This window comes from Cricetulus griseus, chromosome 2, assembly GCF_003668045.3.
Source record: "Cricetulus griseus strain 17A/GY chromosome 2, alternate assembly CriGri-PICRH-1.0, whole genome shotgun sequence".
Lineage (NCBI taxonomy): Eukaryota > Metazoa > Chordata > Mammalia > Rodentia > Cricetidae > Cricetulus > Cricetulus griseus.
Genome location: NC_048595.1, coordinates 56,806,963 through 56,821,071, shown reverse-complemented (window position 1 = coordinate 56,821,071; position 14,109 = coordinate 56,806,963).

The following is a 14,109-nucleotide window of genomic DNA, read 5'->3' as shown; positions in this document are numbered from 1 at the left end:
CTGGTGAAACTCACAGAAACAGCTGACCTGAATATCCCGGAACTCTTGCTCCCCAGACTGATAGCTGGGATACCAGCATGGGACTGATCCAGACCCCAGGAACATGGGTTTCTGTGAGGAAACCTCAGAAATCTACGGGTACTCCTGTAGAAGTTTATTACTTATCCCTAGCATAGGTGTGGACTTTGGGAACCCATTCCATGTGGAGGAATACTCCCTGAGCCAAGACACACGGGGGTGTGCCTAGGCCTTATTCCAAAGGATAGAATAGACACTGATGACACCCTATGGAAGGCCTTACCATCTAGGGGGAGCAGAAAGGATATGTGATAGATACGGTTTTAGTTAGGGGGGACTCGGTAGGGGAGGATGGGTGGGATCATCATGTAAAATAATCCTGTTTCTAATTTAAATAAAAAAAGTTGGAAAAAAAGAAAAAAATTAAAATAATTGTTTTTGTATTTCTATGGTGTGTGTGTGTCCAAATATTTTAGTCTGTGTGCAGGCCAGGGAACTACCTCAGGTGCTGGTCTTTGCCTTTCATCGTCTCTGAGACAGAGTCTTCACTGTTTACCTCTGCATGCAGCAGGCTAGCTGGCCCGCAGGACCACTCTTGCTGCTATCTACCCTCTTGCTGGAGGAGTGTAGGGACTGTAGACACATGTGCTATTGTGTTCAGCTTTCGGTGTAGGGCCTGGGATTCTGAACTCTGGTCATTAGGCTTGCACAGCCATCACTTTACCCATGGAGTCATCTCTCCAGCTTCATTTAACTCCTTTAAAATCACATTTAAAAGAGCCATTAGTAATGAACAAAAATGCATTCTCTCTTACTTCAAAGTATTTTTGATGCAATATGGTTGCTTTTTTTTTTATATATATAGACATGGTATCTAGAAAAAGAGATTTAGGTATGGCTGTTGTTTTGGAAATGATTTGACTTCAAAACCATTTGTGATTGCTTAGAACTGTGTGATCATCTTGAAAGTGAGGTATGCATGGGGGTAGAACATCTAGTCCACTCCACCAGCTTCTTCTCTTTGCTGCTGATATGAGAAATAATTAGAAGGCGTCTGGTTGACTGGTGGTCCACGGGTCCCAGCATGCTCGAATCAGTGTTAAGGATTCCTTCAGGAGACAGATCTCCCTGACTGGGACAGTGCAACAGTGATCTTATCAAAAACAACCCAGTATCTAAGAAGATCTGCTCTTTTTCAGGTTCTGTACTGAAATTTCATCTTGGTAACAATTACAAGGACTTCTGCTCAAGTGCTTGGGCTTAGGGACTAGATTCAAATACCTGGAGGAAGAATCTCTGTAACAGTTAATCTTCATTGTCAGTGTGTATGGATTGAGAGATGCGCTGGGGCTTAATAAAGTCCTTCTCTGGATGTGCCTCTGATGGTGTTTCAAGATGATCGTATCCTGAGGGCTCCAAACTATTGAGTGAATTTAAGCCTTCGATGGATTCGTAATGTGTTGGTATTGTTTACAGATGGTAAAATTCGAATGTGGCAAACATACTCTCTCAAAAAAGTTCAGTGACTGAGTGAGTGGATCCCAGGAAATCTAAAGGGGGCCCTTGGGGTGCATGGGGACAAAGCTTTAGGATAGTGGCAGGGGAAGGTAATGAGTACAAGCTATATAAAAGTGAGTGGGGGGATGAGCGCGACTGGGAAGTGGTGACGGGGAAGAGGAAGAGCTGGGGGTAGGGGTTGGGTTATCCAAAACCTAGTGGGTCTAAAAAATGCCATTGAGAAGTCTATTTTTAATAAGTAAAATTCAAATAAAGAAAAAAAAAACAATCTTTCAAAGAGGATCAAATAAGCAGAGGGATGAGTACTGTTCTGTATTTCTTAGTCGACTGCTTCCCAGCTCCCAGTCCTGTAAAGCTCACCTTGCCTGACATTTTGGGAATTTAGTCCTTGCAGAATGTCTCCTAGAATTTTAGGCTTTCAGACATCCATTTTGATGAACTTTTCATTGCAAAAATATTCATTATCCTTTGTCGTCTCGGCGTTAATTATATGAGATATAGGAAAGCGCTGTTTTTAAAAACTCGTAAGAAAAAATCAGGCCATGCTGCAATGGGAAAATAGTAATGGCATCCTTAAGATGTTGATAAAGACTTTGTTACAGATACTAAACTACACAACACACTAGAACTTACAGTGCTTGTTTAAACAAAATACGATCATGAGGAATTAGTCAACAATAGGGATAGCCACATGTATCATGCCTTTTGATACTGTGATCCCCAATATTTAATTTAATGCCTGTCATAGGGGAAGAACCCAATATTTAATGAATGGTGAAAAATGATTAACTAAATATATGACAAAAAGAAAAGGAACAGGAGATTTGAATATTATTATCAATTTGATATACATTTTGTTCTTGGAAATGAACCAGTCACTTGTAAGTTGACAAACTAGTATTTTAAAGAATTTTTGGAGGTTTGAAACTAGGGATCCCTCAGTATCTTCCTGCCATCTTGCTTTAAGGTGTTGGATTTTCCTCTAGAAATTTATTTATCAGGGGACTGTAGTTGACCAGGACTATAAATGTATTCTGATTGCTTCTCTATAAAAGGACCATTGGAAGGAACACACACAAAGTCTCCCCAAACAATAAAGCAGCAAGACCAGGAAGATGCCTTTGTGTGACACACAGCAGAGATGTTCTCTTGATGATGCAATACTTTCCCATAACTAAACAATGTCATTAAATATTAATTTTCTATGTTTGACATAAAGATCTCTATCAATGCATTTGGACATTTTGAGGTTACATAAGAATCTTCTACCTTGGAGACTAAAACAAAGACCTTCCAAGTCAGTGAACAAGAACAACTTCTTGCCACCTACAGAAAATCTTGCTGCCAAGAGGAGAAATGACAGACCTGTAATATTTATGCCAAAGATAGCATTTCTTGGGTCCTAAATGGAGGCCTTGCATTTTGTGACTTCATTCTTATTGCTAAACTTTTTTTTTTAAACAGAAAATAAGAATTTGCTTTAATTTACCTTAGGAAAGAGGGAAAAAAAACATTTGCAAAGTTCTGAGTTCCCTTTCCCAGCAGTTATTAAAGATTAGATACTTATATCTTGTAAGCTCTAGGAGAATCTGTCAAGAGTCTATCTGTGGTTTCTTGCCACCATATAAAACACCAGAGAAATGGGATTGCTTTTGGTGTTGTCATTTTGCTTCTTGGCATTCCACATGGCATTTAGCTGATATGGGAGGTCTTTTAGCTTAGCTCACAAGGCTTCACTGGATATGCACTAGGCAGGGAATAGCATGTCAGAATTTTCTTTTACTAGCTAACTATTGCCCCCTCTAAATGGGGTGTGATTGTTTCCTATTTAGGTGGTCATTACAGAATAATAAGGAAGATTCCTGGCTCTCTTTCGGTTATCTAACTGTTTCTCATTGCTCTGTTCCAACACAAGTCATCATGGAAACAGGGAGTAGGAGTGGTGCCTTAGTAACAGTTGCCTTTTTTCTCCCTGCCCCCATTTCCTCTTGTTCTTCTCATTCTTCTGATTCTTATTGTTCTCTCCCTCACTTCCTCCTTTCTTCTCCCAAGCATGAAGCCAAGATGGTCAGAGAGGAGGGCAGAGGTCTGGAATAATTTTGCAAAGAGACACATTGATTTTTAGAAAGAGACTCATCAGCTCTGATCTTTATTATTTTTCTCCACAATGACTAATTTTATACAAGGCAGTCCTTGTCCGAGTAAATTTACTTAGTTGGCTGAGATATATGTTTTGGTACCTGGAATGCAAAGTAATTTTGGATAAAAACAATTCTCCGAACATTATGATGCAAAGCAGGGCTGAATATAAATGCTGACTGGATTTAGCCATTAAAAATCCTTAAAATTTATATATTTATTTTGGCTTTATTTTACAAATAAATAAATACAACTTTGTGTAACAGTACTGCCTCATCCGGACTGCCATCATTCAAATAATGACACAGAGACTTATTATTAATTATGAAAGCATGGCCATTAACTTAGGCTTATCCCACTAGCTCATGTTACTTATAACCTGCTTTTATTAATCTATGTTCTTCCAAGTAGTTCAGTTACCTTTGCTCTGTGCCATATGTCTGACCTCTTCAGTGTTGTGGAGTAATCTTTTTGTACACTGTAAATATATGTCACTGATATTGATTTAATAAGAAGCAGAATGGCCAAGAGCAAGGCAGGATTTCCAGGCACAGAGGACACTGGGAAGAAGAAGGGTGGAGATACCAGGAGTCATCAGCCAGACTCAGAACAAGCAGCATGGGAATTACAAAGTAAAGGTAACCAAGACACATAAAAGAATGTAGGTTAGAATAGGTTAATTTAAGTTATAAGAGCTAGTTAGAACCAAGCCTAAACTATTAACTGAGCTTTCATATTTAATAATAAGTTTCAGTGTGGTTATTTAGGAGATGATTGATATGACAGAGAAAGACTTACTGTATTTCAATGTCTTCCTTGCCTCTTGCTGATCTAATCTGTGTACCTGGATTCTTCATCCTCTTCTCCCCAGAAATCTTGTCTACCCTATCCTGCCTTGCTATTGGTCATTCAGCTCTTTCTTACCCCAGTCACAGTAGTACATCTTCACACAGTGTACAGATATTCAACAACACTTCCCCCATTTTGTCTAAACAAAACGGTTTAACTCTAACATACTAAAACTTTATACAATAAGAGCAATTATCAGATAAGAATTATATTCATAATGTTAATTCCATTTATATTTGGCAAACTTGAAGAAATGTACTGTATTATCTAATCTCCTATATCTATATCTATCTTAGTGAGCCCAAAGTTTTATACCTAAACCACTTTTAATCACAACTTGTATTACCATCCTAAAAAATCTTTTCATATCTTAAACATCATTTTAGGTAAACAACTTCAGCTTTTATGTCTCTCAACGATTATAAATGTTACATCTCTTTTGTAAGTTTTTTTTTTTAATTTGGTAACAAAGAAAAAGTGGTATAATTTTCTGGTCTTCAACCCCTTCAAAGACCCGGGAAGGATATAACATTACCTGCATAATAGGAGGTGCAGAGCAAACAACTTCCAAAACTATAGAAATGACAGAGACATCAGGATTCCTGGATAGTTACCCAGGTTTCCTTTGGAATGTTGGGGCATCTATCTTTGGCATACAGGCCTAGAATATCTGAAAAACGTTTCTGTGAAGCAGGAATTTTGAAGGACTGTCCTGCCATGTCTGGGCAAAGTTCCTTTTTGTCCTTCTTGCCCAATTTGTATAGCATACTGCCAGCAGTTGCAGTATGGACAGTTTCTTGTTCAAATAGGTAGTTTTGCCACATTGAAAGCAAACTCCATATGGAGGTTCTTCGATGCCCATTATCCTTTTTTGAAGTAAATTGGTGCTGCCAGGAGCAGATATATCTCACTGTTATGAAAAGCTTTATGTTATTAAAACATCTTAAATGCTGTTTTCTGCAGGTCTCTGAAGTGTTTGAAGATTATCTATTTATCCAAAATATATCTGTTTAAACTTGAAAACACACCTAACATGAGTACAAGTTTGATTATTATAGATGACTAGCTACTAACCTGTATTTCTTAATTATCCTAAACAATTTGTAATAATACCCTTCAAGGAATAGAACTTTACATTTTTAAATGAGATGCATAGTTATAATACCTTAACAAGAATAGAAACATATATACAGTATAATAAAAATAAGCTTAAATTTGTATCACTATACAAAATATCTTAAAGAAGAGTAGAAACAAACATTGAGTATGTTCTAGGAAAAATAATCTTAAATTTATATCAATACACAAAAATCCATACCAATGTAAAATATTTGTGATTAATAGTTTCTTTTTAGTTTAGAGTAGATTCATTAATATACCCTTTTATCCAATCCTTTGCATATCCCCCTTTTTCTTTTCAGAAAGAGATCCTTGAATCCATTCTCCCTTGCTTAGTTTCCCCCCTTACCATGACCAATAACAATTTGCAAACAACCCTAACTAAACAATGATAAACATTCACAATTTCACTGAATGGCCAAAAAAACACCCATCCCACTTCTTGGGAATATGGGCATCATATTCTTACAATTACCTCCTACTATCTGAGGACAATGGCTTCTTTAGGTGCCCATGAGAAAATTGAGATAATGGTCAAGTTCTGGGAGAGCTAGCTATTGTTCAGTCTCTGTGTGATGGGGAATTTCAGAGCTTATCTGAGGTTCTGACTGGAGTAGTCTATGGTCTTATAAATTTAGAGATACTATTTATAATTTAATAAAAGTTTTAAGGTATCAAAATAAAACCAAAGGAAACTATCTTTATATCTATCTATACCTATATATCTGTGTTAGAGTTACAAACTTCCCTTTTTATTTAAACAAAAAGGAAGAAATGTTTCAGAATATTTTGTACATTGTGTGAAGACATATTGCTGTGATTGGTGTAATAAAAATCTGAATGACCAATAGCTAGGCAGAAGTATAGGTAGGACTTCCAGGCAGAGAGAGAACTCTGGGAAGAAGAAAGGCAGTATTCACCAGTGAGACACAGAGAGAAAACAGGAGGTATGGGATGGAAGAAAAATGTCATGTGGCAGAATGTAGAGTAATATGAATGAGTTAATTTAAGTTTTAAGAGCTAGTGGGATAGGCCTAAGCAAAGGCTGAGCTTTCATAATTAACAATAAGTCTCCATATAATTATTTGTGAGCTGGTAGTCCAAAGGAAAATACAACTATAATTATGCTTTATGATATCCAACTTGTGAGAGAAACACTTTACTAAAAAAATAAAGATTTTCTTTGCACAGAAATTTTCTTATTAATTTATGTCAACTCATGACTCTTAAAAAAAAAAAAAAGAAAAAAGAAAAAAAAGCAGAGTGAGCCGGGCATTGGTGGCACATGCCTTTAATCCCAGCACTCGGGAGGCAGAGGCAGGCAGATTTCTGTGAGTTCGAGGCCAGCCTGTTCTCCAGAGAGAGTGCCAGGATAGGCTCCAAAGCTACACAGAGAAACCCTGTCTTGAAACAAACAAACAAAACCCAAACCAAAACAAACCAAAACAAAAAACAGAGTGAGTCAAAAGAGATAAATTTGACATTTTAGGATAGAAAGATCTTGATTTAACTGCAAATGGGGTCTTTGGTTACTGAGGGACATTGTTTTCTCTTTTAATTAATTTCCTGTCTCTTCTCCTATTATGAGGCAAATTTGTCTGTGTTGTTTAACCTCAAGATCTGTCCTTGTCCATTAGAGTCATGCAATAATCAAGAGTAAGTTCTTCATGAAAGGAAAGGAAAGACAGAAAGAAAAAGATCTTCTACAACTAAGTTTACCCTCAGCAATTTTCTTCTGTATTTACACTTTGAGCTTCTGATGGTTTCCTTATCTTTGCCCTCTTGGTCACTCTTAACATCCTTGAGAATTCAGGTACTTCACGTTCTGAAATTAGATTTATAGAAGCTCCTTTTCTTTCTCATTCAATGAATTCCTTGAGTATGAACAATTTTATGCCACAATTTGTATGTGTGTCTGTCAAATCTATCTGTGTGTGTGTGTGTGTGTGTGTGTGTGTGTGTGTGAAGGACTAGTAGTGTTCTCTCTGTACTTCCCTTCTTTGCCCCTATTTTCAAATTTTAACTTTGACTTCCCTAACTCCTCCTTTATTATTATCTTTCCCTTCTCAAGCTGAATTTATCGATACCGTCTCTGTTTATGTGTGTCTAGTACATGTCTGTGTTATGACATTCACTCCACGTCACTGTCGTGTGTAATGTGCCTCTTTATTTTCATCTCTTCCTTGAGGCCACATCTGATTGACATTTCGGCACTGGGAGGGGTGGTAGCATCTGGCATGAGATCCATTTACTTCCTTTACCGGGATAAGCGATGCTCCCATGGGAAAGAAGGGGGATGATTTACTCTAATCTGTAGCATAATGACATTTGCTAGGAGGAAAATTGTGATCTGTACTTAGCCCTAAGTAGTGTGTCCTTTGCCAAGGATTATCTATAGTAAACAGAACCTAGAAAATGAGACTTGACTCCCTGGAGAATGTCACCTGGGATATGTAATACTGTAGGAAAGGAGCTGACCATTTACTCAGAGTATGACATACATTTTATGTGTATGGGTCATGGTCTTTGTTGTAGTCTCCAACTCTGCTTTGTAAGGGGAACAAAGCCAAAAGACACCAATGTGGCAAAAAGCTTGATTGGCTATATACTATAGAAACTTTATTCATAGAAATAAGTGATTGGCTCAGTGGCTGTCTTTTGTCCTCTCGTTACCTAGGGCATAAAACACAAGTGTGTCAGAACTCACATTTTTCCTAAGGTGTTGGGTGGCTGTTGCTCTGGACAGAGGCCCATCCATGCACAATGAAAGAAAAGCGGCTTGAAGGGCCTATCCTTTGTCTGCTGTCCTCCCCCCACTATTTGTATCTTTAAAATTATTAGTAAGGGTTAATTTCAGGGAGATCTTATTTGTGATGGTCTGATTTGATAGCCCAGACTTGAGGTCTCTCAGATACTATGGTGCCTATAGGACACTGTAGAACAAATGTGAAAGGGTGACTTCTTGGTAGCTAGAATGGCATGGCCTCTCGTCTAACCCTGTGAGTGGTTAAAGCGCTGTAGGTGCACACACATGCTTTACTGGTCTAGGTTTGGAACTGGGGAGTCGGAACCCACCACCCTCATACTTTTCTCGATGTGTAAGATCTCTGCCCAAATCTTTTGCTGATAACTTTCAGTTTTCTACAGCTGTTTTGAGACACTTGGTAAACTTGAAACTCCTAAATTAGCTCAAGTCATGTTGCTGTGTGTATTTTGCTCTCTATAAAGTCTGCCTAGGTAAGGCTCTTTGCCATGTAACACAATGGGGCTTAGATTGCTTGTTTTGTTTGGGGTTTGCCATGTTAGGTTTGACTTTTGACGTGGCAGTTTAGTTGGTCATATTGACAGCTTCTCCTCCCTTCTCTATTTCTTGTATGATTCCAGCATAGAGTCTCAAATGAAACAGAAGTTTCACAGCTCTGCCTCCTAAAGCATTTCTTTTTCACCTTGGCTCCCAGGCAAGGAGTTGGCATTTAGTGTTGCATCACTAACTGCCTATAAGGCTCTTACTGAGGAGCAGAACTTCTTTGGCCCCTTTCTTCTGTAAAAGTGAGGAGGCGGCTTTTAATATGCAGATTTAAGAGGCAGGTTCATTGCAGGGTGGATGATTACTGTGGTTCACTCTTGGCCTTTAGTCGGAAGTCATATGCGCATGTGCCACACCGAATTAAAATCAAACATGGAGAAACCTCCCCTACAGATGTTCCTGTAAGAAAAGGGCAGATTTTTCCCTTTCTTGTATGGTTAGAACAATTCTACTAGAAGGCACAAGTCTGACTTAGAATAGGCTCTCAATGGCCTACATAGTTCTATTAAGCTGTCTGTTTCAGATGCTTCCCTTTGGTACAAGTAGCATTCTCCCTCAGCATTGCTTCCAGAGGAAAAGGCCCACAACACTAGTGCTGAGTAAAAGTTGAGTGCAGATAAAGTAAGTTCTGAATGTATATAGGCTTGCCTAAAATTATTTATTCAGTCAGGGAAGAAACTAATTCACACAGCAGAGCCCTAATTGGCATCAGAGAGGCATTTCCGTGAAGCCCTTAGGAAAAGCAGGAAGTTGATTAAGTAGAAGAAATGCATACAAAGAGATGGGAGTACAAAGAATGGATAGAAGAATAAAAGGCAGTGGTTGAATAAAGGCTCTCATGATCCCCTCTCCCCCCCACCCCAAGATGTTACCTTTGATTTAAGGCAGGAGGGATACCTGGGAAATTTCAAATTGGAGTCCCCCCGACTCCTCCCTGCCCATAGGAAGAAACCATGGCCCAGAATACAAACACTGAGTCTGAGAAAGGCAGGTAAAAAGAACAGTGGAAAACAGATGGCAGCAGTTACAACTAGCAAATTCCCAGTTGGTGGCTCTCACATTTAGAAGCGGGCATCTGTTCTTCTTCCCCACTGCAAAGTGGTTTTAACTCCGAGGTGTTAAAAATATCTAAGTTGCTGTTTTATTCATTTCTGCTATTTACTGACTTTAATGACTTACAGTATATCCAATGAGAAGTACAATGTTTACCCAAGCGGCAAGCGACTCAAAACAGAAATATGGGATGCTGTTAAAAACCTTGTGGTCTACCAAACAGCCTGTGTGGTTTTATAGGTGTACCCTTGCTTAGGGAAACAGATACATGCTTGATCATTTGTTGAAATGGAACTACATTTTTGCAGACACCTGGGGGTAGGGAGGCTGGATGTTAAAAGGTTCTGGACTCTTCGGGCCTCAGCATCTTCCTCAACAAAATGGGACATTGCTATTCTACTGTTAGGTCTCTTGTAAGAATTAGTATCATCTAAAGTGGTTGTAAAGCCCCTCAATTACTGTAGATACTTAATCTCTGTGAATGCTTACATATTAATCCTTATTTGAAGTAAATATCCATTCACAAACAAGTGGGAGATGCTTATACTAATAACAGCACTTAGAAATGAGGGAAAATCTGAAACCCACATAATTATGAAGAAATGTCAATAGCCTAGTCTTTTTTATGTCATCACTAGATTCCTTTACCATAACCACTTATGACTGATGCCAGGAAGAGAGTCCTGTTGACCTGAACATCATTTAGCCTACCTAGTACCTGTTAGAGAGGAAATGATCAATAGGTATTTATTGATCCCAGGCTAGCTCACATCTATTTCCTCTCATTTTTCCTTAATAATAATATTTATACATTGTAGGAAATTGGGACATATATAAAATCATGAATTAATGTAAAAATTAATTTGCCATATTAAAAATGAGAGATATCACTTTTAAGACTAGTTTGTATATATCTTGCACAACTCCATTGAGAAATCACTGTTTTTTGTTAGTCTGAATGCACAATGCAATGTCCTACATTTCCTTTATGTTATTGAGAATTGCTGCTGGCCTAGCTGGCGATACTGTTTTGGGATGTTGTGGAACCCTTAGAGAGTGGGGTCCTACCTGGAAGAGGCAGGCTGCAGAAAAGTGGGTGGAGTCTAGCCCTGTTTCTGACTCTCTGTCCTAGTTGATACAGGCAAGCTCCCTCATGCTCCCACTGCCAACTACAGGAGATGCTTTCCCAAATGTGTGCTCAAGACAACCCTTCCTCCCTCTAGTTGATTTTGTTAGATATTCTGTCATAGTACCAAAGACCACAACTGGTAATAATGTTAAATATTGTTTTTCTGGTCTCATGAAGCTTAAAGTAAACAATAGCACTGTCTAAACCGTGGGTGTATCCAACCTCATGGGCACTTTGGACATTTTTCTTTAGAGAGGAAATTCTGAACCAGTACTAGTAAATTTTGATATTTATTGAACAAAAGTGGAACACCAGATTCCATGGTTTGATATCCTTTCTATCCATCCATCAATCCATCCATCCATTTATCATCTATCTATCTATCTATCTTCTATCTATCAATCATCTACTTTTTTTTTTTTTCCGAGACAGGGTTTCTCTGTGGCTTTGGAGGCTGTCCTGGAACTAACTAGCTCTTGTAGACCAGGCTGGTCTCGAACTCTCAGAGATCTGCCTGCCTCTGCCTCCCGAGTGCTGGGATTAAAGGCATGCGCTACCACCGCCCGGCTCCATCTATCTATCTTCTATCTATCATTTATCTATCTATAACTATGTTAAATTTATATAAACTCATAGTAACTTTGTGTATCTGGTACTATTACTTACAGGTGAGGAAATCAGCTCACTTGATGCTAAGGAATATAGCCAAGGACACATATATCATTGTAGATAAAACAAAAAAATGAGGGTTCTGACTCCACAGTGTGCACTGAGCTGTTCTGCTTGGTCAGGGGTAGGCACTGTGCCTGCTCCTCCTGCATCTTTTCACAGAGAACAATGATCACTTCCATTCACTTCTGCCCTTTTATTTGCTTTTCCTTATCTGAAGGTGACCTACTTTCTTTGTGTGTAAAGAAGTTACCTGGTGTTCAGTTCCTCAGGACTCTCCTCCTTCTCTTTGCTGGGGATCTGCTTGTGCAGAGAGAAAATGAATTTAAAGCCATTCTTCTATAGTGCCGATTTTTTTTTTAATGTGTGTTTGAGTATGACCAGTAAAATTTGTGGAAAGAAGGTAAATTCAATTTAGTGAAACTCAGGTAGTTCGATGTTTGACCCGAGTCACTTTCTTCTCTCACCTCCTTATTGAGAATCTATTATCTGACTGTGGTATGTACTTCTGACACACTTGTAATACAGGACATATACTTACTACATTCATTCACCTGCTAGGATGTTTAGACTATAGTCCTAGGTGACTTTTCTGGTCTTTGGTGTCTTTGAATTTGTGAAACCGTCAGGAACTTTTATCATGGTTTTCTGCCTTAATAGCTTCAATAATAACTTAGGACACAGTTCTACCTTTTCCTTCTTCCCTCCCTCCCTCCCTCCTCCTCCTCTCTCCTCTCCTCTCTCTCTCTCTCTCTCTCTCTCTCTCTCTCTCTCTCTCTCTCTCTCTCTCTCTCTCTCTCTCTCTCTCTCTCTCTCCAAGGTTCTTCTTTGTAGCCCTGGCTGTCCTGGGGCATGCTCTGTACACCATGCTAGCCAGAAACTCAGCCTCCCAAGTGATGGAATTAAAGGTGTGTGCCATGACTGTATGTCAGTTCTACCCTTTGCAAGTCTAGTCATTACATTTTATCTAGTCTTTACAGAAACACTGAGAAATAGCCTTGCAAAAGGGAGAAAAAAGAACCAACCTGTAGAAGTCTGGCAAGGGGCCATAGACTGGAGTTAGATGGCAAAAGTGATTTTATCCACCAGATGATTTGTACATTGTGTGTTTCCCATTCCAGTTATTCACTGTCTCATCTCACTTAGACCTAAGCTTCAGACCCCCTGCCCCATTCTCTCTCTCTCTGTATCTCTCTCTTTCTGTATCTCTCTCTCTCTCTCTCTCTCTCTCTCTCTCTCTCTCTCTCTCTCTCTCCCTCCATGTCTCTCATTGTCAGTGAACTTTATAAGGCAGGTGCAATTTCCCCATTTTCAGAAAAGAGGATTGAGGTTGCTAAACAGATTGGTGACTTTCTATAACTGTAACAAAATGTTTGTGATAATCAACATAAAAAGAAGAGAACATTGTTCTTCTCACAGCTTCAGTCCATCTCTGGTTGACATTATTGCTTTGGAGGTCATTGTAGGTAACACATTGCAGTGGGAGGTGGAGGAGACTTCTGGCTTCATGGCTGGAAAGTGAGCGAATGAGGAGAATAATATGTCACAGTTGCACTTGAGGACAGACCACAAATGACCAAAAACTCCCTTTTTGCCCCCAGCTTTTAAGTGCTTCACCCCATCTTCTAGAATCACAATGTGAACAAACCAAGGTTTTAAGTTACATGAGCTTTGGGAAACATACCACACCCAAATTGAAGCAGAACCTGTCCAGAGCCACTTAGCTCATAAGACAGACTGGCATTCCAAATCGAATCCAAAGGCCACACTTTCCATGCCACACTCACGGAATGACAGCAGAAAGAAGCCTTGACCCATCAGAGCTCTTACACAGGTTGTAGGAATAACCGTTAGGAAGTTCATGTGAAGATGCTATGGCTTTTTAAAAAGAGGCATGGTGTTCTTCTATCCTCTGTAATTCTTCACCAACTAAAAGTTCTGCTTTTCAAAACACCAGCTTCTAAATACTGACTTTTACAGGCTGTGATCAAGTTTGTACCTTTTATTCTCACTGCAGGGTTTTATTTTTCTACAGCAATCCCCGTTTCCATTGTAAGACATTTGAGGTAATTTCTTCCTAAGCCTTCCTTAGGGTTGTAGGTCCTGTGGCTCTTCTCAGCCCCAGTCTCTGCTTTCACTATGAAAATAATAGAATTATTACCCTAGTAAGAGTGATACATGCAAAAGCTTACACGTGATTTAGGGGAAATTCTGACAACACGTGTTCTCTGAGCACACAGAGAAGTCACTTGACAGAACATCAGACTTAAGTATAGTGTGGGGGATAAGTTGTCCTGGGCTTTAGTAT